A 23,441-nucleotide genomic window follows, 5' to 3' on the forward strand; every position below is an offset into this window, starting at 1 on the left:
ATAACTACATCCTTATTAGCCTGTAAACTGAAAGCGCTTCTGTCTCTTATCATATAACACTTTCCCCTCTCATATAACTTTAATTTTACGTGTTTCAGGAAGGTGTCAACAAAAATTACTCAACACGATACCATTCTCACCTCCTTGTATTTTGCCATGTGACATAACAGCATGGGGCAGGAGGGTGGGGGCAGGAACGCACATGCCGGATGCACTCAGATGATATAACCTAGTACAGTTCTTGATAAGATGTTTTAAGCCTCCGGGGTAGAGAAAGATCATCATTGTGCATACAATAAAGTCTGTCATCTTCCTCTAACAGTGTGTCTAATCACCATGAGTGAGGTGTAATTAATGTTTCACTCGTGCGCTGTGTATGTGCAGTTGAGGACCGTGGGTGAGAGGATGTAGTGTGCGGTCTCTCTAACAAGCTCCCACTCACCCCAGTGGAGGCAGGCAGGGAAGGCTGGAGTGACTGCGAGGCTGTTAGAGCAAGTGGGTTGCGTTGGACGTGTCCATGTCTGTGTGTCTGCGCGAATGTGTGCGAGTGTGCCTGTCGGTGAGTGTGTGTTGGTGTGTGAAAAAGAGTGCATGTGTGTCCTTTTGTGTGTGCTGTACTGGGATGTGGAAATTGAATGGAGCCTTTCAGTTCTACTGCTCGTCTCCTCGGGGGTGAGAGACTGGTTGCCATGGTTATCCTGGAATCCTGCCGCTAATGGGTGGGAGTTTGTGTAGCTCTGGCAACCTGGCCTGTCTAGGTTGGAGTACGTGTGTGTGCGTGCATGCATGTGTGTGTGTGTGTGAGTGAGAGAGAGAGCGAGTGCAGGGGGGTGTGGTTGGGTGGAGGCAACATTCTAGGACACAGGAGGTCACACATGTAAGAACACAAGCTTTCATTCCTGTGTGCTCCTGGATGGACAAACACGCGCTGGTCATGCATACATGCACTTCATGCCTAAACTGTAGATGCTAAATATTTACTCTACTCCACTTGTAGTGCAGTTTGTTGTAGATTTAACAGGTGGCAGGAAGGCTGGCACCAACTGATGCTAAATGATGATAAACAGGAAATGTATAAAATGTCCTACTGTTTATTGAAACTTAATGTATTAGGAATCAATTGGGAGCAAACACTGGGCTCTTAAATTCTAAATTTAGAAATCCATAGGTCTAATGGAGATAAATGTAACACAACTGATCACACCTGACTTCAGTCCTATATAACAGCTCTGATCAAGCATGTGGTCACCTCTTTAGACAGCTCCTCCTTCATACCTGCTCATCAAAAAATACTTGATATGCGAAAATATCAAATAAACCTCCTTGTGTGCCCACAAACTCTAGCGCGACTCTGAAGTAAGAGCCGCACTAGAGTAACACAGTGCTGCTGGATGTCACCGTTTTACAGTGAATATAATGTGTCTCCAGATAGCTGTCCACCACTGCAAAAATCTTTGATTTGCTCACCCCACAAGCATGGTGGATCATGATGAAATTATCTTCTTCTTTTACAACATTATTGCATGTGTAAAACATAATGCAGAGAAACAGTAAAACCCCGCTCCTCTTGTCATCCCCATCATCATCCTTTTACCCTCAGGCGAGTGGCACTCTTGACTGGGCACAGAGACCCCACTGAACAGGAACACAGTGGAGAGTGGATAATGAGAAACTCCACACAGAGTAGATTAGTGTAGGCAAAAAGATTCACTGTCACTATGTGCTTCTATTCCTGCACAGTTCCAGATATGATTGTAAATGCTAGTTCACAATAAGTTCCAGCTCCCAAATACAGCGCGTGCATGTATCGGTACATGCTAATTGGGTTACATTATTCATACTGCATTGTGAATGTGACACAGAGCACTTGGATGGCAGTGAGGCAATTGTGCACAAATAATACACCCATGATATGCAATGTGACCAGATAACCCTGGTTTTCCTATTCCCAGTGTTCTAGTAGGAAGGGATCAGTCTCTACTAGTCACACAGATGTCTTGGCTCCTGCTACTCTTGGAGGACTGATCCATACGCTGCGTGAACCCCTGTGGATTTAAAGGAACTTGGCTGAGGAATTTTCTCTCTTCCATTCCAGTTATTATATATGGCCGATTCACCGTAGCCTGGAAACATTAGGAAAAATGTTTCTTTTGTACGTCATCCAACAAGCATAAAAATAGAAAATAAAGGCCAAAGCAGTATTGTGATTATGATCACACACGATACTTTGAGCATGTGTTCTGGACGACAGACCTGGAGCCCGAGGACAAAATCATCTGTCAGGAAACGCGCTGCTGACGAGGTCGAAGTGGTTTGATCCTTTTTTTCCTCCTTTTTTTCATGTTTCACAAAAAGCAGCAAGCAGAGGCTCAAGAATGTGGGCTGGACTTGTGGTCAAACCCAGAAGTTCATGGGGGGTAGAAAAACCTTGTGGATCCGCCCCTTGCTCCTTAGCCTAGATTCATACTGAACGGTTACATAATTCAACAAACACCTCCAACTCTGTTGCCAGGGTCTAGCCGTAAGCCATCTAACACTCAGACTACAACATGGTCAGCACTTTAAGTTGTGTTATGACTAACTAATCACAGTTACTGGAAAAAAAAATTAAACTGCAATTACATGTTTTGGTTGATGAATTCTGGTTTCATATTCACACTGTAGAAAATGGGACTGGAAGTACGTTTCCTGCTTTCAGTCTCTCTTCTCTGTTCACTTTTAGATGACCATTGAACGTTCTTTGTGTTTGCCTTACTGAGTGAGTATCTTATCATCTTATGTAATGCATTCCTTACCACTGTGCAGCAACAACGGCAGGCACTGAACAGTGACAGTAAATGTAATAGATTTTCAGTGTTACAGAACACATCCACATGTACTTTGTAGCTTTCCGACTCTAAAATCCCAGGATCCTTTTAAACAGGTCGCTTTAATAGTTTCCTCTACTCATTTAGTTTGGATGTTCCCTTCTCCCTTCCCCAGTGCTTTATCCTTTTTTGATATTTCCACTCACTAGCCCAGACAGCCTCAGCCTTGACTCAGGGCCACCCAATGCTCTCACTGTCCAACTATTTAACTAACCACAGCGAAACAGCTTTAATTTCAGCTTGCTGCTCAGCCTGTCTGAATGCAAGATCGCTTGGGGGTCTTTCTGGAAAGCCGTGGTATGGGGTCCAACAGGCCAGGCAGGCAAACAAGGGAGAACAACAGCTCTGTGCAGTTAGACTCCAGAGACACATAATGTCAGTCAGAGCAGGCTACCTCAGGAGTAATTCAGTGTGCTGCGCTTTTAAATGCTTCTCTCCACCTCTGGCCAATACCCACAAAGGTGAGAGTTAATCAATAGCCAGCAGTCAACAACTGGGTTGAAAAACATATTTAGCTATTTCTCCTCATGAGATAATTTTGGTTTCCTTGTTTTTGCACCAAGTATATGCAAACTAGAACGGGGAAAACTGGGTCTGTTCTGAGGACATATAATAACACACCATTAGTGTCAGTCTCAGTTCATTTATCACATTTTACCCATCATACTGTAGTGTTTGGACATGGTGAAAAGACCAGGACCAAGAGTGTTGACAAAATACTTTTTTTTTTTATTTAAAAAGAAAACAAAACTTATTTACAAAGAAAAATATCCTCACAAATATCCTACTTTCTCACCAGTACATAAATATGTAGCTAGAGCTCTCGAGCATCATTTAGCATAAGTCAGCATAAAGATGGGAAAAGGGGGAGAAACAAAGGCCATGGCTTTTCCAAAGGTAGCCACATCCACCAACCAGCTCTTCAGTTTTCACAGGACCAGTAACTTTCTGAAGTATTTGTTGGTTGCTTGGCAACTGGTGCTTACCAAGAAGTGATTTGGCACTCTTGCTCATAATCTCCATTAACAAATCTCTACATATGAAAATTCATCGTCTGCACCAAAGGGAAAACAATTCTAGTATGGAAGGTTGTCTGGTTTCCGTCACTTTTCAGCAGACTTTGGTTGCATGCAGGTTGACTGTCAATAGAGGAATTGCTTTTGACAGCATACAACCTTGAACCACTGGCTATGGTCTGACGATGATTTCACTTTTATTAGATTGGTTTAAATTTTAAAGATTGGCCAGGGGACAGAACAGGAAGGCTTGGCCTAGATATCTGTTGGCTGCACCTGAAGCACATAAAATTAGCAATTGGACCCAGAAGGACATAGTTAGTAGACTGGCCAATGGGTTTCTCAGTTATACTGCTGTTGACTCCAGCTCCAGCTATCATTCAAACTTGAATGATAACTTCGAATCAAACTATATCCATCCATCCATCCATCCATCCATCCATCCATCCATCCAGCCAGCCATTAATCCATTTTATCCAGTTGAGAGACACTGGGGCTGGAGCCCATCCAAGCTGACATGGAGCAAAAGGTCTACATTACCTGGACAAATTGCCATCACATCACAAGGCCTGATTTCCAGTGTAAATTTATTAAAAGAAAAAAGAAAAAAAAGAAAAATCAATCTTTTGGATTAGTATAGACAATGTTTTTAAAGCACATCTGATCACTTCTTGGGCTGCCCTGCAAAAATCTGCCATACAGTAACAAGTGTTTTCATCTCTCATCACAAAAGTTGCTGATTAACATGTTATTGTAAAAGTAACCACATTAAAAATAATGGCTAGGAAAGTTTTTCTATATTAAATATTCCAAATTGTAAAAAAGGAAAAAAAAGGGAAAAAAACTTATATATATATAAAATACAAGGAATAAGTCGTCCAGCAAAGGTGGATGTGTGTGTATATTTTTGCTGACACAGTAGACTTTGGATTTGTCTGGATGAAGGGGAATACATTTATGGGTTTTGAGGAGTGAGGGCCCACACCAGCCACCCTAGGGTCTTGTTATCCTCTCCTCTGCCTGTGCTCTTGGGGCGACTTTAATGAACACTCCTGTTCCAGGCCTCTTCTGGCTCCAGTCAGGCTATCTACAGGGCTGCCCCCCCCCTTTCCCCCCGCCCCCGACTGGCTATAGAAGCAAAGCAGGTCCTTCTACAACATGGAGCAATGGTAAGATGGAGACAGCAAGGAGGCTAGGTGATCGAACTGAATAATTGATGTGCAGAGTTCACATGGGAACACCTCAAGAGTTGGTGTGAACACACACTAGCCACCATAGTGTATGCACTGGTACAGATTTGAGGGGAAAAGTGCTAAGACGACGTATGAGTTAAAACTTTTTACTCTTAACTTCTTTAAACACCTTTTAAAAAATTGTTTCTTGTCATTAGTAAAAATCAAATCAGCTTTGAGTTCAGAAGAGACTATAAATGGAAATAGACAACAAGTAATTAATTCTTGCTGTGTCAACGGATAAAAGACACCAAGTATTTTAAATGTGTGCTACTGATAAGGCCAAGCAACACATGCTGGAATAACTCCAATTACCTCATGGGGAATGATAGCTGACTGTGTAAAACTGGCAAAGAAACACGAGACAGAAACAAGAAGTGCGGAAATGTTTCAACACAACATCTCCTTCTTTTGATGAAAAAGAAAACCAAAAGCTATTTTACAAGTGTTCTCAGTCGAAGTTGTGTACATTGTAGCTGCACAGAGGCTTCATTTATGAAGTCGAGTGACAGATGAAACACCAGCTGTCAGTAAATCTGATGTTGAAATCATTCAAATCACCCCAAAATTTGTGGGAACAAAATACGAATTAAAGACGCATGTTGATGTAATTGAATCCTTGCCATCGTTAATGGAACGCACACAGACTTTTTCCTTTTTTTTGAACGTCTTAATTTTTGACAGCGAGCTCAACATTTCATCACATGTGTTCATCACAGACCATAGACAAACACTGTGCTAAAATTCTCTTTCTCAATATAAAACCACACAAAGCATCCTCAGATTAGAAACGTGTGTAACTGAGAGAAATGACCCGAAGTATTAAAGTGATTTCCTAATGCTACAGAGACATGATTTAGTGGTTCTTCTCTTATCCTCTGAAGATATATTGACTAATCCCACAATGTGACTGCTCACCTAAAAGCAGCCTAAATGCTTTAAAAGCAGAAGTTTTGGCTGTTTGTTGGTCTGGAGCATTCAGGTGTGTGTTGAAACAATACCATAATCTTCCCAGGAGTGGACCACCCAGCAAATTCATCCCAAGGTCAGAGTAACCCAAGAGCTACATCTCCGATTCTGCAGGTCTCAGTTAGCAAGTTAAATGTTAAAGTTCTCACCAGTGCAATTAGAAATAGACTGAACAAATGTAGCGTGTTTGGAAGGTTTACCTCTTCTTTCTAAAAAGAACATAGCAGCATGGCTTCGGTTTGTTAAACTGAATCTAAACAATCCACAAAACTTAATTAGAAACAAACAACCCCACTAAAATTTGGCCAGATGAGAGCAAAGTGAAGATCTTTGGCTGTAACACACAGCACCACATTTAATGAAAACCAAACTCAGCATATCAGCACAAACACCTCATACCAGCTGTCAAGCACGATGGTGGACGGGTCATGATCTGGGTTTGTTTTGCAGCCGCAGAGCCTGAGCACTTTGCAGTTAAATGTGAGGCCATCTGTCCAAAAGTGGGTCATGCAGCAGGATAGTCATCAAATCTGGACCATAGGAGAGCTTTGCAAAAACAAATGGTTGCAAAAAGCAATGATCTGAGGCAACACTGTAAAGATGAGTGGTCCAAAAATTCCTCAATGAATGTGACTGATACAGTCATACAGAAAATGATTACTTTGACTTATTGCTGCTTGATGTGTACTTTCTTTTTCACATCACTCTATGTTATTTTATAATGTGTGTAGAAGCCAAAAGGATTCAAGCTATATTCAAATGATCAAGTCAAAGTGACATCATCGGAGCTGAGAATCAGCTATCTTCTCATTTTGAACATTGCTGTATTGAAGGCTTTTGTGGTTTGTCATGAAGTATTTTTACTTTACAATCTCAGATGCTAAAAGCCTAAATGAAATCAAGGGTTAAATGGGATCATCTCTTTAGCAGAAAGAGAAAAGATGAGTCATACAGGAGGGTAGGCAATTATTCTCATTACAACCATTTTGTTTCACCAGCGTATATTCCTTTTAAAATTCCAACCTCTGTAATGAAGTGACACTTTTAACAGGTTTTATAGTCTGCATGGAACAAAACAGTAAGACTAAAGAAGGGAGACGTATCTATGATGCATTTGTAGACCATCTTCAGTACAACAGCAGACCTGTTTCGAATCCATCAGTATTCAGTAGTTGTCTCTGGGTGTGGTCACATCATCTGACCACCTCTGCTGTTGTATAAATTTTCCTTCACATCTTGCCTCATTGGCATGAGGTTAAGGAAAAGTGATTAGGAAAGAAAACAGGATGCAATATACACATATTTTTTTTTTCTTTTACCGACAATGAAGCCAAAATAACAAACAAAAAATCAGGGGCTCAAAATCAAATAAGATAGTGTAAACTGTGTGTATGTGTGTTTGTATATCTCCAAGGAGACAGACCTAACTGAAAGCCTCTCCTATTTTAACTGACTTCCCCGAAAGCCTTGAAAAAGCCCAGATATTGTGTGACTATGTTAAGGGAAATATTTTGCTGCAGTCCACTGACTTTTCAATTGTAGCTGGCTTCCTTGCATAGCAAGTCAAATGGGTATTTCAGCATGTAAACAACCCCACTAGTTGCTTAAGAACCACATCCCTTTATTTTAAAAAAAGAAAGAAAAAAACGATGTCTCCTGAACGTGGGATGCCTGCACTCTTTAGTTCGGGAGGTATTATTGTAACCAGATTACGAATAATTAGGAGACTTTCGGTTATGGCGGAGTTTGGAAGGGTTTTTCCAATCTGAAGAGACACAGCACATGTTTCTGGTTTTTCGTGCCTTGAAAGAGGCTGGTGTCCATTTAACTTTCCAAAGTTTTTGTCAGACGTCAGTGTGCCAAAAAAACTGGCATAATGATAATGGAACTCCACTCAAGAAAGCAAGTGTCACTTCTGTGATTCCCATGTGGGTCACCAGCTAGCATTAGCTACTACTGGAATAATACAGCTGAAAAGTGTATAAAATGGACTCAACTGCAGTTAGTTAATGAGTCCTGTTGTATGTTTGATTGGAGTCTTAAAAGCACTAGTGAGTCTTTCCTGTCCTATATTTAGGGCAAGGTGCCAGTACAGTGTGTCTGCATACGTACGTGTGTGTCTTCAAAAAACGGAGGACGGCTCGGAAAACTAACACTTCTGGAATGCCCCCTGCAGAGTGAGGACTTCAGGGTTGGATGTGTGTTTATGGGAGGGTTTTGGCAGGAAGAGGCAGGGACCCTGTCCAGAATAACGGAACAGCAGTGGAATGCGGTGCAGCGGGGAATATCCTGAGTCAAACACAAGGCAAACCCTGAGGTCTGAGGAGGAGCGCTTTGTGGCAAGACTTTTATAAACTGTGTTTTTATATTAAGACAGATGACACTAAGCGCACTATTCGTTTGCGTGGCTGACAACACAACATGGATGCCTGCAATCGGCTTTTTCATTTTACACCACAACTAAATTAGAAGACCATGTCCCATGGAATATCTTTCAGACCTGTGACTCATTCACTGAAAATCTCTATCCAAATGTGAGAGCCTCAACTGTGGCGGTGTTGAAGTCACAGTGAATATGAAGTGTTAGTATTTCTCTCCAGGCTGTGCATTAGGCCGGATGCCACGCACCTTCGCCCACATGCCTCCCACAACCCAGCACCCGTATATAGAGGGCAGAATCTGAGCCCAAGCTGCAAGCAGGCAGATAAAGACAATCTCATTGATGTAGGAGCATCTCACTGGTAAAAAGAGACATCTCTGACACAACCCTGCCTGCGTTACCCTTGCTACAGAATCAGATTAAGTACCGCAAAAAATATTGTGCTGAGGCTTGAAGGCGGAGAGTCAGCTTTTACTTACATCTTAAGCAGTTATGGTGGATCTGTGTATGTGAATATGTGCGCGCACATCCCTATAAACCTGGTGGTTGCAGGGAAATACCTTTAACTGAAACACCGACAAGCAGCTCAATCCATCAGTTCCTTCAGGAGCCACGTCTGCGCCATGTAATGACATAAATAATCACCGTGGAGCCCATGAATGACATGTTCCACCCACAATGCAACCCGCAAACTGCATATCTTATCGCTTTATGGTATTTATTTTCTTACAAGAAAGCACAGGAATTTACAAAGAAAGTTAAAGTGTAAACCTGAACACCTCCTTTGGTGATTCAAGGAGCATTTATTTCAGTCGTTTAAAACAAAATATATCATCTGTATAATCCACACAATAAATCTGCACAACCCACATTACACCACTGTTATGCTGTCTCTTACGCTAAACCTGCTCTCAGTAATATTTCACCTGCTCTGTCTGTTTTTATCATTACGAGGAAGATTTGTACGGCGTGAAATCATACGAGCTATGGCTGGACTTGCTTGCCTTGCTTGGTTTGCTTTCCCCACACCCCCAACTCTCTTCTCACCCTCCTGGTCTGTTTCCTCTCACTCTCTTTGTTTTTGCCGTTTTCTCTTACTCTGTCTCTCTGCCAGACCTTTGCTTTACACTCCCTCTTCTTGCTCACCTCCTCCCTGAAACCAACTCCTTGGCAACCAGTTGCAGCGTCTCCCAGAAAGGTAGACAGCCTCTCCGTGGTGCCACAGCAACCCAATGCAACATCAGACAGTGAGGCATGCTGCATTATTAACCAGAAACAGCCGAGAGGGGCTGGAGAGGAGCAGATAGCGGGCAGGAGAGACAGAATGAGAGGGAGTGGGTTACAAGTCCCGCACTGCTGGTTGTTGCAGTGTAAACTCAAGAGGAGCAACAACACTTCCACCTTTGACCTGCCATGCATGACCACATTAGCAGAGAGTAACACATGTGCACACAGTGTAAGCCGGGGAGGAAGAGAGAGCGAAACAGAGAGAGAGAGAGAAAGAGAAATTACAGAGCGGTTACATTCAGCCAAATCCACAGGGGAATCAATGAGGAACATCTGGGTCTGGGGTGGACAGGGTGGCTTTTGTTTGCAGGCAGTACGCTAGCTTGACACCTCACCCAGATTCTCCCTGGGTTTCTACACAGGAGGAGGCAGGGAGGTGAGGAGATATTGCTGGGGGTGTGATCGTACAAGAAAAGGTGTTTGCTTCTCTGCAAGAAAAATGTTTCTGTTCTAAGGCTAAAGATCTACCACGAGTGCTCCTACTATTGTATTAGTGAGAGAATTGATTCAGTCTAAATTTTCATATAAAAACGTCTGACTGCTTTCAATTATCAGCCTAGACCCTACAATAAAATAAGGTTGAACCTCTGAATAAAGTGAGGCCTCTAGGTGAGGCCATCACACTAGACTGCATAATTGAGGGTCAAATGTCACATGTTGTAGTGCTATTGCAAACCCCACAGACAAGATATTTTTCTAAAGGAAGCCCATCCACCCATCTATCCGCTTCTCCTTCTTTGTAATTCAGGGTCATAGTTGGGCAGGACACTTTCCTGATGTCACAGGGTGAGAGTCGGGGCACATCCTGGACAGGTCACTAACACATCCATTTAGAATGACCAGTTAACCCAACGCCATACATGTCTTTGGACTGTGGGAGGAAGCTGGTGCATCTGAAAACAATATGCAAACACAGAAAGCCCCCAGCCTGTGACTTTTATCTACCGCAGAAAAACTAGCATACAAAAGTAGCAATGATTTAGATATGAAGGAGCTGCAAAACATAGGGAATCACTTTCAGTTCACACTTCTACTATTTAATTATTAGACACACAAATCCCAATGAATTTGGGGCCAGTGGAAATCTTTGACCCCAGTTGCCCATTCTACATAATCCATCCATGGAAGAGACCCACAAATATCCATCACAGATGAGAAAATACTCTGCTCAGACTGTCAAAGTATAAAAAATTGTTCTGAATTATTCTGCCGTTATTTTGAAAAGGAGAAAAAATTGTTAAAGCCCAGGAAAATAAGGTGGATGTGAGGACACAAATGGCAAATACATAACTCAATAAAACCATTTGCATGCTTATTTTTCGACCACAGATGGTTAATATATGTTTAAGTGTATGTTTCAGTAAAGGCCTGAATAAAAATAAAAGAGCGGCTGAAAGGATTTCTACATTGAATTAGCTGGGATATTCATGCAGTATCCTTGACTGTGCTGAACTAGGTAGCGCCACAGAATCACGGCGACAAAAGAGACACATCCTCTATTCTTCATCAGGTATTTGAGTCTCTCAGCCAGCCCCACACCATGTTCCTAGAGACTGAATACGGTCGCCGCAGTCTGCTCCACACTTTGAACAAGAGGAAAATACACACAAATGTTGAAATGGAGAGACAGACAGAGCGCGCACAAATAAAGGCTGGGGAGCGAGGACTGAAACTGAAAAAAAAGTGGAGGAGATGAGAGAGGCTGAAGTGGAGAGAGAGAGAGAGAGAGACAGGGGGAAACAGAAAGAGTTGGAGGAAGGTTTAGTCAGAGGGGGGGGGGAGCGCGAGGGGAGGAGAGGAGAGGTAATGAGGCCAGTGACTGGCTTTACACCTCGTCTCTGTGGAAACTAATTGGGAGAGAGCTGGAGGGCACTAATTTGAGCACTCTGCTGGGTAAATGTAGTGCAACGAACTATGAAGGGTAAATCAATGTACTACCTCTCCCTACACCTCGCTTTCTCTCTTTCTCTACCGCGCACCCAGTCACCCACCCCCCATTATTGTTTCCTAATAAAAATTCCATTGACTTCAACTATGCTTGTGGGTATAAAGGTATTGACCTGGGTAGATATCGTGCGTGCTGATGAGGTACAGCTCACCAGAGAGGGTTTCAGCAAGTGAGCTGGGGAAAGAAAAAATCATGAAATCATCACGATGCGAGATCTCAGTTGAGCACAACTGTGGCGTTAACATGTGGCATTGTTTTTACTGTACTTACTACGAGGTTAGTACTGTATGAACAACAATGCACTCCCATGAGCCTGAAGATATGTTTTCTTCCCACAGTGACAGAGTATCATTGGGAGTGGGGGGCAGTGATAGAGGCAACAATGCTACTTGGAAAGTATTATGTGCAGCATGTGTGTGTGTTCTCTCCCAGGGAGGCATGGCGTCTGATGGGAGAAAAGGAAACAGAATGTATAGTTACCCCCTGTAGAGAGCCCAAGGGTGGTTGAACAAGGAGCCAGAATTTGGGAGGTCTTAGGGGGAATTATCCTCACCCCCAGGCTTGGGGATGTAGCGAGCTTTTCAGTATCCCATAAGAAGAGGGAGCCCTGCTCTCATCGACAAACACAGTGAGATTCAGCAATGGAATAAAAAAGGAAGCAAAGCCATAGCAGTGTGCTTTAATAAATTTATGTGCCTCATAGCTTGGTTAATTATCACATACAATAGTTGTTCGTGCAGCAGTCGACGTCAGTTTATTTTCTGGAAATCTAAAATTAAAAGGGCAAAAAAAAGTTGCCGCCTTTGAGAGCGGTCGCGCTACGCCGAGTGACAATGTGCGTTTGCCTAACTCCACCTTACACTGTAGTACTTGGAGGATGCTGATTTGCTCCGTTCAGCACCATCTGCCCCCTCTCTCGGCGACAGTGCCTTGCAGCTCGGCCCCCTGGGAAATAGCTGTGGATAAGTTATTCAATTAGAGGGGCATTATTGGCCCGCTCTCTCAGAGGACAGAGCTGATGATGCTGTGATTATACCGCTCTGCATTCCTCTATGGCTGTGTGCGTGTGTGTGCACGTCTGTGTGTGTGTGCAGAGAGACACTCCCATATGCACACACACACGTAAACACACATTTTTTTTTCCATGTGAGCTTCTGAATATATGTGCGTAGCTGCAAATCAACAAATAATGTTTATAGGGTGAATGGATGTGGAGAGGAGGTGGGGGTTAAAAATAGGGGTCTGTCAGATGCGCTTGGGTGATTTTAAATGAGCTCGTCTAAGTTTGAATTGAAATACACACACACAAACAGAAATACACACTCATACAACACATATGGGCTGACCACGCATGATCTCAGAGAGGATGGAGATGTGCCCCTTTTGAGTGACTAATCAGTGTGAGATGGAGAGTCTTAACAACGCTCACTGTCTCTCAATTATCGGTTTATTTTTCAAATGCATTGCAGAAAAGATCTAGGTTGTGACAGATGCATTTCTATACAATTACTTGTCACTGCGAGCTACCACTCGACCGTGAGTTTTCACAGTTTTCGCGGTGGAGTCGGGAGATTTCTTTTGTCATCGGAACTATGGTCGGAAAACGAGACAGTCTCAGACAAAGAAATGGAAGGAGATACTTCTCAGCATTCAAGCACGGAGGGCCCAACACTGAAATCCAAACACATTGCCTCTCTGCGGACCAGTGAGGTGGTCTTTAAAGTGCTGCCATGATGGGTTTGCCCTATCTGCCCAGCGCAGACCCACAGATGCCCTCCCGAGGGGACGGGCTAGAGGGGAGCAGGGCAGTGGGCCTGGAGCCTCATCTGCTCTGCCCAGAATACAAATAGGTCAGTGTGCGGTAGGAAAGGAGGGGCACAGGGACACACACACATTGACCATGAACAAGAAGGGGTCTTGCCAGCTGAATTCCTCCATTGGCCATGATGGGAAGGGCCATCTGGTATCAATGTGGAGAAGTCAAGCAAGCTTATGAATGTGCACACATTTACGGTCACACACACACACAGAAGACATGACTTTGTTTTATGGACAAGAGATTCGTGGCTGAACCTGAACATCATGTCAGTGACCTCTTCTACTAGTGCTAGTGTGGACACATAAATTAAGCAGGAGGCCGTGTGTTGTTACACTTGCATAATTTCCACTGGTTAGGCAACTTTTGAAATGATGTAATGTAAACCAAACAAAATACCACTGTGACCACGGTAAATTTCAGGTTATTGTCTTGCTGTTGTTAGTATGTATCACCACTGTATTATTCCCCAAAACACACCTTCGAAACCCAGAGTTTACTTTAAAGGGTACGCCTAATTCCCCGTTTTGACCCCCTTTTTATGATTGCAGCTTAATTCAATTTTGCAGCGAGCTTTCAGATTTCTCCTGTTTTGGAAATTCCTGGAAGTAAGAAAAACCTTAGCCGAGGTAAAAATAGACATTGTTTGACTATGATGTAATCCTGTGGCTGCATTCAAAAATTCTTCTCTGTGCTGTTAGTGCAAGCTCAACATATCGCTGAAAAGGGAAACTGATTTATTTTGGCTTAATATCAAAACCATGGCCTGATGAGGGGAGGCTTGCACAGAGTAAATCAAGTAGAAAATAAGCAGGGTTGAATTATTTTCAAAAGCCAGCATGCTATTAAGCCAGGGCAGACCCGTGGCAGCAGCTCATGAAAAGAAAACATTTCTGGCTTTTCCATCATACAATTCCTTGTTCTTAATATCAGCACCTCTTAGTAGGTACATAAACTTTCAGAAGGACACTGAGAGTTTTATATTAGCTTGATGCATCTGCTTCTAGGTGTTACATGAAGAAATATGTAAGACCTGCAGTATAGTATACCTGCCAAGGGGCATGTATGATCAAATGAGTGTAAAAGAGGTCTGGATGAGCACTTCTGCTCATGTACTCTGTCCTAATGTTTCAGACGCTAAACTACAAGTTACAGAGACGCATCTGGAAATGAACCTTTGAAATCACATAAACAGAAAGCTCGGAACGAGGAACTGATTTGTCTCCCAGACATTTACATCCTCTCACCACGAAGCTGCAATTGAAATTATTACAACTCGAGCCTCCTCGCGTGCACTTGCATTAGCAAGGTAGGTTCTGTACCATGGCTTGCAAATATCTCAAGCATCCTTGTCTACACCCACCACAGTCTTATGTCTGGAAAAAAGAAATCATTTGTTGTGCAGCAATCTGCCTCTTTTTGATTAACACCCCCATTCTACTTCCTTGGCGTGCCCCCGCCTCACCTCTCTTTCTTCCACCCTCTCTCTCTATGCACATCCTTCTCTATGATTATTTAAACGGGTGCCAGAAAAACACTGTGACCCGTCTAATTTGGGCTGTGAGAGAGCGCAGAGAGGAGAGAGAGGGGCCCTGCGATTCTCCACACTCCCTTTTACCGAGCGGGGAAGTGGCGGGTGAGAGAGAAACTGTTGCCATGGCTACCTGCTGGCAGCTTCTGTCCTTGTGTTTGGAGAGCACTGGCTGTTCCCTCTCTATCCAAACCCTGGGAGGGAGGAGAGGGGAAGAAGGTGAGGGGGGACGGAGGTGAAGGGAGTAAGGAGGTGAGGTGGGGGATGTCTGTGGTGGGGGGTGGTGGAGTGGGGGTCCAGCTGCCAAAGGGGAACAACACAAGGTCTCGCAGCCGCAAAATCAGAGGGCTGCTGGCTGGAAAAAGAGCAACAAAAGAGCAATACTGAGGGCTCTGGTGGCTGATCAGCCCCAGTTAGTTACATACACACGCACCCGTGTTGATGACAGGGTTGACAGCAGTGGGGGGATGTGGAAGAGTGGCAGTGAACAACTGCTTCAGTGCTTCCACACAACGTAGGTGTCTCCACTGCTCTATGATGAGGTTAATCTTTCATCTGTCTTCTACTTAAAACTCACTTTACATGTCTAGTAAAGTGTCGAAGTAATGCATTTAACCCTTCCACTGATGCATTTGATGTTAATTACACTGTAGCAAATTGCCACAATTTTTCCTGCAAAAATTTGCCATGACCTGTGTGAAGGTACATCACAATTCAGCCTCAGTCCAAAAAAAAAGAAAAATAAGTTTTTTAATTGTGACCATATTTCTCCCATATTAACTTCTCTTAACTGGTTCCCTGTTAATTCCACAATCAAATTTAAAATCCTTTTCATCACATACAAGGTCTTGACTAATCAGGCCCCATCTTATCTTAAAGACCTCATAGTACCGCATCACCCCAATAGAGGACTTGACTCTCAGACTGCAGGCTTACTTGTGGTTCCTGGGATATTTAAAAGTAGAATGGGAGGGAGAGCCTTCAACTTCGAAACCTTATTATCTTTAAAGATTAGGCTTTAAACTTTCTTTTTTGCAATCATATATTTAGGACTGGATCATGTGACCCTGAATCCTCCCTGAGTTACACTGCAATAGGTCTAGGCTGCTGCTTCCTATGATCCACTGAGTGTTTCCTCTTCACTCATCTTTCTCACTCACAATGTGTTTGTACACCACTTTACATTGAATCATTAGTTATTATTAACAGGATAGTGTGTCTCTATCCTGTCTTTCTTCCCTGAACCCCAACCCCAACTGAGCTTGGTTCTGCACGAGGTTACTTCCTGTTAAAAATGAGTTTTTCTTTCCCACTGTCGCCAAAGCACTTCCTCATAGGGGGTCATCTGACTGTTGGGATTTTCTCTGTTTTCGCTGTATTATACAGGGTCATTACATTTTTTCTGTTGTTGTGATTTAATTTGACTTGAATTGAATTGGATTTAATAAGCGTTCAAGGCCGAGACTTTTCTGGAAACACTCCTTAAGTACTAGCCAAGCAGTTGTGAAATGCACTCTGGGAAACTGAGAACGTTCACCTTCAAAGTCAAAATTGTGCCTCGGTGCTGTAACTAAAAAATTTTAAAAGGTGAAACGTTTACTTTAAAAGTATGTTTAATAAGTAAGTTTGAATTGTGACTATAGTTCTCCCATAATAACTCTTAGCTGGTTCCCCATCTTATATTAAAAGCAGTAATTTCAGTATCACTCGCAGAGTGTGGCGAATGTTTGCAGAGAAGTTGGAGTGTTCCATGCAAAGTAAGGCTGGCAATCTACCAGCAACAAAAGCAATGGCAAAAGTTTTTTTGCCAAGTGGTCAGGGAGTACACATTTTTCCCACAGGGTCATTGACCAGTCTCTAGGTCTCTACACCCTTAGAGACTGATCAATGACCTGGGTTTTAATAATCATTTTCCCAGCAACTGTCACCAACCGCTTGCCAATGAGTCTGGGAATATGCATTTTTTCTTCACAACCAGTGTTGCTAGAGCGGTATCTAGGACTGCGTGTGTCTATGCTTTTAACATGACTGTGATTCCCTTTTGCCTGTGTGGCCTTGATCTTGGTACTGCAGCTTTCTTCCACAGTTTAAAGACATATGTTTGGTTGTCAGGTGATTTTCAATTGCAAGTGGGTGTAATGAGCACTCTGTGAATAGCTTTCTCCAAGCCATGTGGGACAGATTCTGATGATCAAAATAAATCAATCAGTCCTGGTTTCTTTCTTTCTTTCTTTTTATTGCTTTGTTTGAAAAATACACCATCTAATATAGTCCAATCTTTTTTATAGTAATGTAAATATATTTTTTAATACTTAGTTAACTTTTTACCGGGGTTAGTGCTCTAAGTTTTTAACAGTGTACATTTTTTTCATTATATTACTTGCTGAACTTCTTATTTGTGCATCGGTGAGTCAGGTATTCAGGATGGCTTGAGTATCACAGACTCCACCCTGGTTCTAGCCACCCAGTAAGACGATCCAGGTAAGTGATAGCTGTGGAATGGACATAATACAGAGCTTGCAGTTTTAAAACACACAGGTCTCCTTGTTACTTTCCTAGCTACCCTTTCATTCTCTGAAGTTCAGTAGATATAGTTACTTTGTCAACGAATCTAAACTATTTCCTTGTTTTTGTAGCTATAGTTTCTTTTGTCTTATTTTATTTGCAGGGTAAAAAAAAATTTCTCTTCTACTTCCTTGAATGTGTTCCTATCAACTCGTACTTGTGTGTTCCTCTGGATCTGCTTGTATTGGTGTTAAAGTTCATTCTAGGGGTGCTTGTGTGCGCAAGCATTGCGGTTGCTATTAGACACAGTGTTCTGAAACCCCGGTGGCCATGCTGATGAAGCTTCCCCCTCCCTGCCCCTGCCACTGCCACCCCCACCCACCCACTGGCAGGCAGCTGACCTTGGCAGGGCCTGACAGAGAACTGGCCTGGAGGGGGATCCACGGAGCTCCACGCCAGCCCACTGAGCCAGCCCACTCAGTCTGTGCAGGTGTACGGTCGCCTGGAAAAACACACACACATGCATGCATAAGCACCAGACCAAGTGAGGCCCTTGAGCAAGCAGATGTCCTAACACTCTGTTTCTCTGTGTTACCTTTCTTCTGGATTTATCATTTTCACTGTCATTTTCCTTCTATTTCTGGTTTATTGTCCTTTTTGTTTTTTGTTTATCACTGGTACTCACCTTCTCCTTACTCTTCCTTTCTGTAACACTATCTTACCTTCTTTACCATGCTTGCAGGATCCTTTCCACTTGCTGCAATAGCAAATACTGAAATGAATGGTATTTATTATTTTCCAGTTGTGGGCCTTATTTGGAATCATTTCTGATTTCTTGTGTATCTTTTCTGACAAAATAAAAAGCAAACCATTGTCACAGACCATGCAGTTGTACATGCTTTGAATGAACTTATTAACTAGCTAACAATAGATGCACATGAACACACGATAATTTACTCCTTATAGCACTCTTCATCTGTGATTGCAATCAAGCTGCTGGATCAATGCATTTAAGAGCTTGGGGGTGGAGTTCCCAGTGCAAGCATAAACCTTGGCCACGCACTGATGCACAGTACTGTACATACTCTCGAGTTATATGCACTGCATCCACTCCCACATCTAACCTCTTAGTTGGCATCATTCGGTGTTTAAATTCAGCAATCTTTTGAAACAAGTCAGAGAAATTACACTGGTGCTTTGAAAAAACCTCTTATATTAGCTAAAATACAGAGAAGACAACTTAAAAATGCCCCAAACAGCCTTTTTTTTTTTTTTTTTTTTAACAAGAATTCAAACATGTCTTGTTTGTTGGGACTGCATCAGGTTGAAGAAAGGGACAGGTTAACATTCTATATCATATAGAATATTGTGCTAAAGTCTTGAGCCACCCTTCATATATTTATAATTTTCTTCCAATGAGCTGGATTTTCTTGTCTTCTTATTGTTCTCCAGGCTTTCTGAAGGTCTTTCAAAGTGTTCTGGGGACGACATTGGCTGCTTTCCCCCTCATTTTCAGTCTAGTCCTTATACCTGATCATTTTCAGAGGCATGTTTTTTGTTTGGGTTTTTTTGCTGAACCACTCAAAACTGACCAATGAATCAAGAAGGAATCAGTGTTACACATGACAGACAACTTAGCAATGATCTACTTTAAATTGTGTCTTTGGGCACTTTATTACCAGCAGCCTGTCAGAAAAACACATCATTTTTTCCCATTTCTTACGTTAAATCGATTAAAAATGCCAAAGATAACACAATTTGACAGGCATAAAATAGTGTTTTTGCAATAACAAGGTGATTCCCAAAGAGCCATTAGCCAAAAAACTTGGCATATTTCAGCACGGTGTGCAGTGTGTCCTTCAGAAAGTTGAGGAAACTGGATAAAAGGTGCTAAAAGAAAAAATGGGAGGCCTAAACCGATCCACAGCAGAACCCATTTGTGTTCTTCACACATGAACTGGACTGAAAATCAGTGGCAACAGGTCATTTACGCAAATCTGAAACTTTGGGTTGAAATGACTGGCAATAGTAAGTCAAGGGAACTGTATAACAGTGAGTCTCTACACTTCATGATTTGGGGCTGCATTTCAGCCAGCGGTGTTGGAGATCTTTTCAAAATTGATGGAATTATGAAAGCAGAAATGTAGCGTCAGAATTTGATTAACCATGCAATACCATCTGGAAAATATCTGACTGGCAATGGCTTCATTTTTACAGCACAGCAATGATACCAAACGTGCTGCCAATGTGGTAAAAGCATACCTGGATAGAAAAACACACAGACTGGAACACTATCAGTCATGCATTGGGCTCCCCAGAGCCTGGACCTCGACATTATTTAAGCAGTGTGGGATCATCTTGACAGAGAACAGAACAAAAAAGCAGTCAACATCCAAAGGAGTGCTTTAATAAGCCTGGAGAACTATTCCTGAAGACTACTTTAAGAAATAAGAAGAAAGCTCGCCTATCAGAGTTCAAGCTGTGTTGAAGAATGAGAGCGATCATACAAAATCCTGTATGACGAACGAATCTTGAATTGTACAAACCCTATTTTCTCCTCATATACTACATTTTCATCTGTGTTTGCAGATGTTTAAAAAAATCCCTATGCACCTATTTTGCATTTTCCTAATAAAATGTTAAGAATGTGTGATAAAAAAATGTGTCATATGTGACAGATAACATGCAAGCTTTTGAATGAAATACGTCAAACACATGAACATTGGTGACAAAGGGATCAATGTATTGATGTATACTGTGACATAAAGCAGCTGCAGTGCATTAAATGACAAATATATTACCGACATATCCATTAACCTTTAACGTTTTTATTGCAATTGTCACAACCAAAATAAAAATCCAATTACTGAACACAGCTAACTCTAAAATGTCTTTTTTTAGGGAAAAGTTTTTAATGTTTCTATACTCCCACAGTATACTGCTAGAAAAAATATTGCATATTATTTTACAGATCTAGCAAGGGAGCAGTTAGCACAGCTCCATACTGTGAAATGCTACTATTGTTGAATTGAGAACAAGGTTGTGTGCAGGTGTGAAATGCAGTATTTTCTCTGCTGTTCTAACATGTGTACAAACTATTGTGTAATGTAGATTAAGAGTACCATACTCAAATATGAAAATTTTTCATCACACATGCATCAGTCGCCAAACTTTTGTCAAAATCGACAACACTGTGCCAGTACTGTGGCAAGCAGACAAATAGGCCAGCCCAATGTACTGCTTCAATTTCATTTTGGAGGAGAGAAAACCTTGACTCGTGAAGCTGAGAGCAAGCGCTTGTCATTTTGTGTAGCCCATTTGTGTTGTGCATTCACAGTGGGAACAGCGTGGGTCTGCAGGGGATAAAGAGAGGCTGCAGAGGTGAGCACTTACAAACCGTGGCTGTCTGACAGCATGAATATGTATTTTTGACCATTCCAGTTTCAAGGTTTCAAGCTGATTCTTCTACTTGGAGTCTTCTCACAGTTACTCTTTTTTATCACATATTTCTTATTCGTGCCTGTGTTCATTACGCTTTTCAAATCCACAGTGAAATATTTTAAAATGGGGTAGAAGTTATATTTTACAGTGTTCTCTGAGTCAAAAGGAAAAGAAATGAAAGTAAGAGAAAGGAATGTGGCTTTGTGGCTTTGTAGTATTTATTATTATCCTCTTAGCAACCCTCATCCCCTTCCCCATTCCTTCCCGCTTTACTGCGCTGTAACAGGTTGACTTTAGCTTCTTTGCTCCCTATTTCCTCGTCTGACACGACTGATCTTTTGAGTCCAGCGTCTAAAGTTCAGCCAGAGAGAACAGGAGGAGAGCATCACATCCCTCACTTGTAGCATTTCACAACACGCACAGATTTTTTTCTTCCAGGCTTCCTCTGCACACTGAGATCGCCCGCCCCCTCAGTGTAGACATTTTGTAGTGTGTGACTAAATGATGAATGGTGTTACAATAATTTGATGAGATTGGGTCAGATGATGCAAGGGAGAGGAGTGCAATCATAATGTTCTTCTTGATGTCTTACTGCTTATTATGCTGCATAAATGATCCCCCAGACACCCACACCTTCTTTGAACTGATCCCACCCGAGGGTGACACATTAGCAACCTGTCTAGAGCTGGCGTAGCCTTGGGAGAGGTTTTCGCGTCTCAGGTGTTTAACAAGCTCTGCTGGGGCGCCACGATGGAACTGAGATTCCCGAATCAAGCGCCAGGCCCCCTTCGCGCACCTCCCTTTGCGTGCCTGATTCATCCCACCCCCTCCCCCAAGCGTCCCTCAGACCATCTCCCATCATCCTCTCTCCCCTCGCTCTTCCTCTCTTCCATCCACACTCCACCTCCTTCCTCCTCCTTCGGAGCGCCTGTGTGCGCTCCACTCTGCCGTCTTTCCTTCAACACATGCCAGGACTCCTGGGGCAGCAGTTACAGAGCAAGGATTTCATTTGAAATAGCTCCTCGGGACGTCATTATAAGGATCATCGCCGGGCCTTACGGCTGATGTTACATTAGTGTTCCATCACACACGGAGGGCCTTCAAAGCACCTAATAGCCAGCTCTCTCATCACATAAATTTATCTCTGAGATTGGCAACGTCACATGAATCTGTAGCTGACCATTCTCATGTGTCAGTGCAATCAAGAAGATGAACAGCCATTAGTCTATCGTAAAACATGGCACAAGGTCATTGAATGTGTGACAGGTAATGAGATAGTCTGACACTAGAGGGATTTTAGTTGTGTTTTGCAGCACTTGTTGCATTGACCTTAAATACAACCATATGTTCAAACTTGATAATTTCCCAGTTGGGTTTCTGGATAACAGCGTGTCATTTCTGTTATCCAGAAAAAGACACAATACTTAATGGTTTAACCATACATGGATGGGTTTCACATGCTTATACTGTTTGAATGTCAGAAAGTATGTAACTAGACTACTGTATAATTGATAGGTAGATATGCTTTTTGACAACACTAAAGACATTGTAAGTTACTTATATTCATTAGGGTACTTTAAGTAAAAATAGCATCAACCCCAACAGGTTTAACCATGATTTCAATAGGCTGTATAATCTCTGGATAAGAACATATAAAGCACTTGTACAACTGATGGAAAAAGTCATTGCAGAGATAAGAAGAGCAGGTCTGCAGCCTGAGATTATATACGGTTACATTTTACATCAGTGCCACACCATCCCATCTCTCTTTATTCATTCCACCAACCCCTCCTACTATTGGATGGCTAGTGCCCCTCCTATTGAGACAGCCACAGAATTCACCCATATAGCATACCCAAGCCATCCCTCTATCCAGCCTACTCAACCTTATTAGTCCAGTCTTTCTTTCTCTCCATCCATTTCATTCCATCCTCTCATATCCATCCAGCCATTTTATCCTCCACTGATTGCAAACAGAGGACATACAGTATCTGAAGTGAAACAGAATGAATATTAAGTGGGTTGCAGTTGGATCACTGTACTAAAGTAAAGAGTCTTTTTTTCATCTCTCTCTCTCTCATTCTTTATCATCTCTGGCTCTTTCAGTCAGCTCCACGATAAAGCTGGCACCATGTAAAGTGGCATGAGCGCCATCAGCCATGCAGATGAGTCTGCTTCCTTTACCTTAATTAGAGCTCTCAGGGGAGTGGGTCTGAGGGGTATGAGCATCAGCCGCTCATACCACAGAGATACCTTTCATTAAGCCCAGTTATACCAAAAGCAAAACTGACGTGGCTACAGTGGCTTAGCCACTTATTATATTCCTGCATGTTATCCAAATCTTTTCACTTTAAGCGAGGGCAGAAATGCCTTTTGTGTTTTACTTGCAGATAGTATAATCCCCAAAAGACGAGGCAAACAGGGGTGCTATTAAAACAGTCTTACACTG

This window comes from Oreochromis niloticus, linkage group LG16 (genome assembly GCF_001858045.2).
Source record: "Oreochromis niloticus isolate F11D_XX linkage group LG16, O_niloticus_UMD_NMBU, whole genome shotgun sequence".
NCBI classification, from domain to species: domain Eukaryota; kingdom Metazoa; phylum Chordata; class Actinopteri; order Cichliformes; family Cichlidae; genus Oreochromis; species Oreochromis niloticus.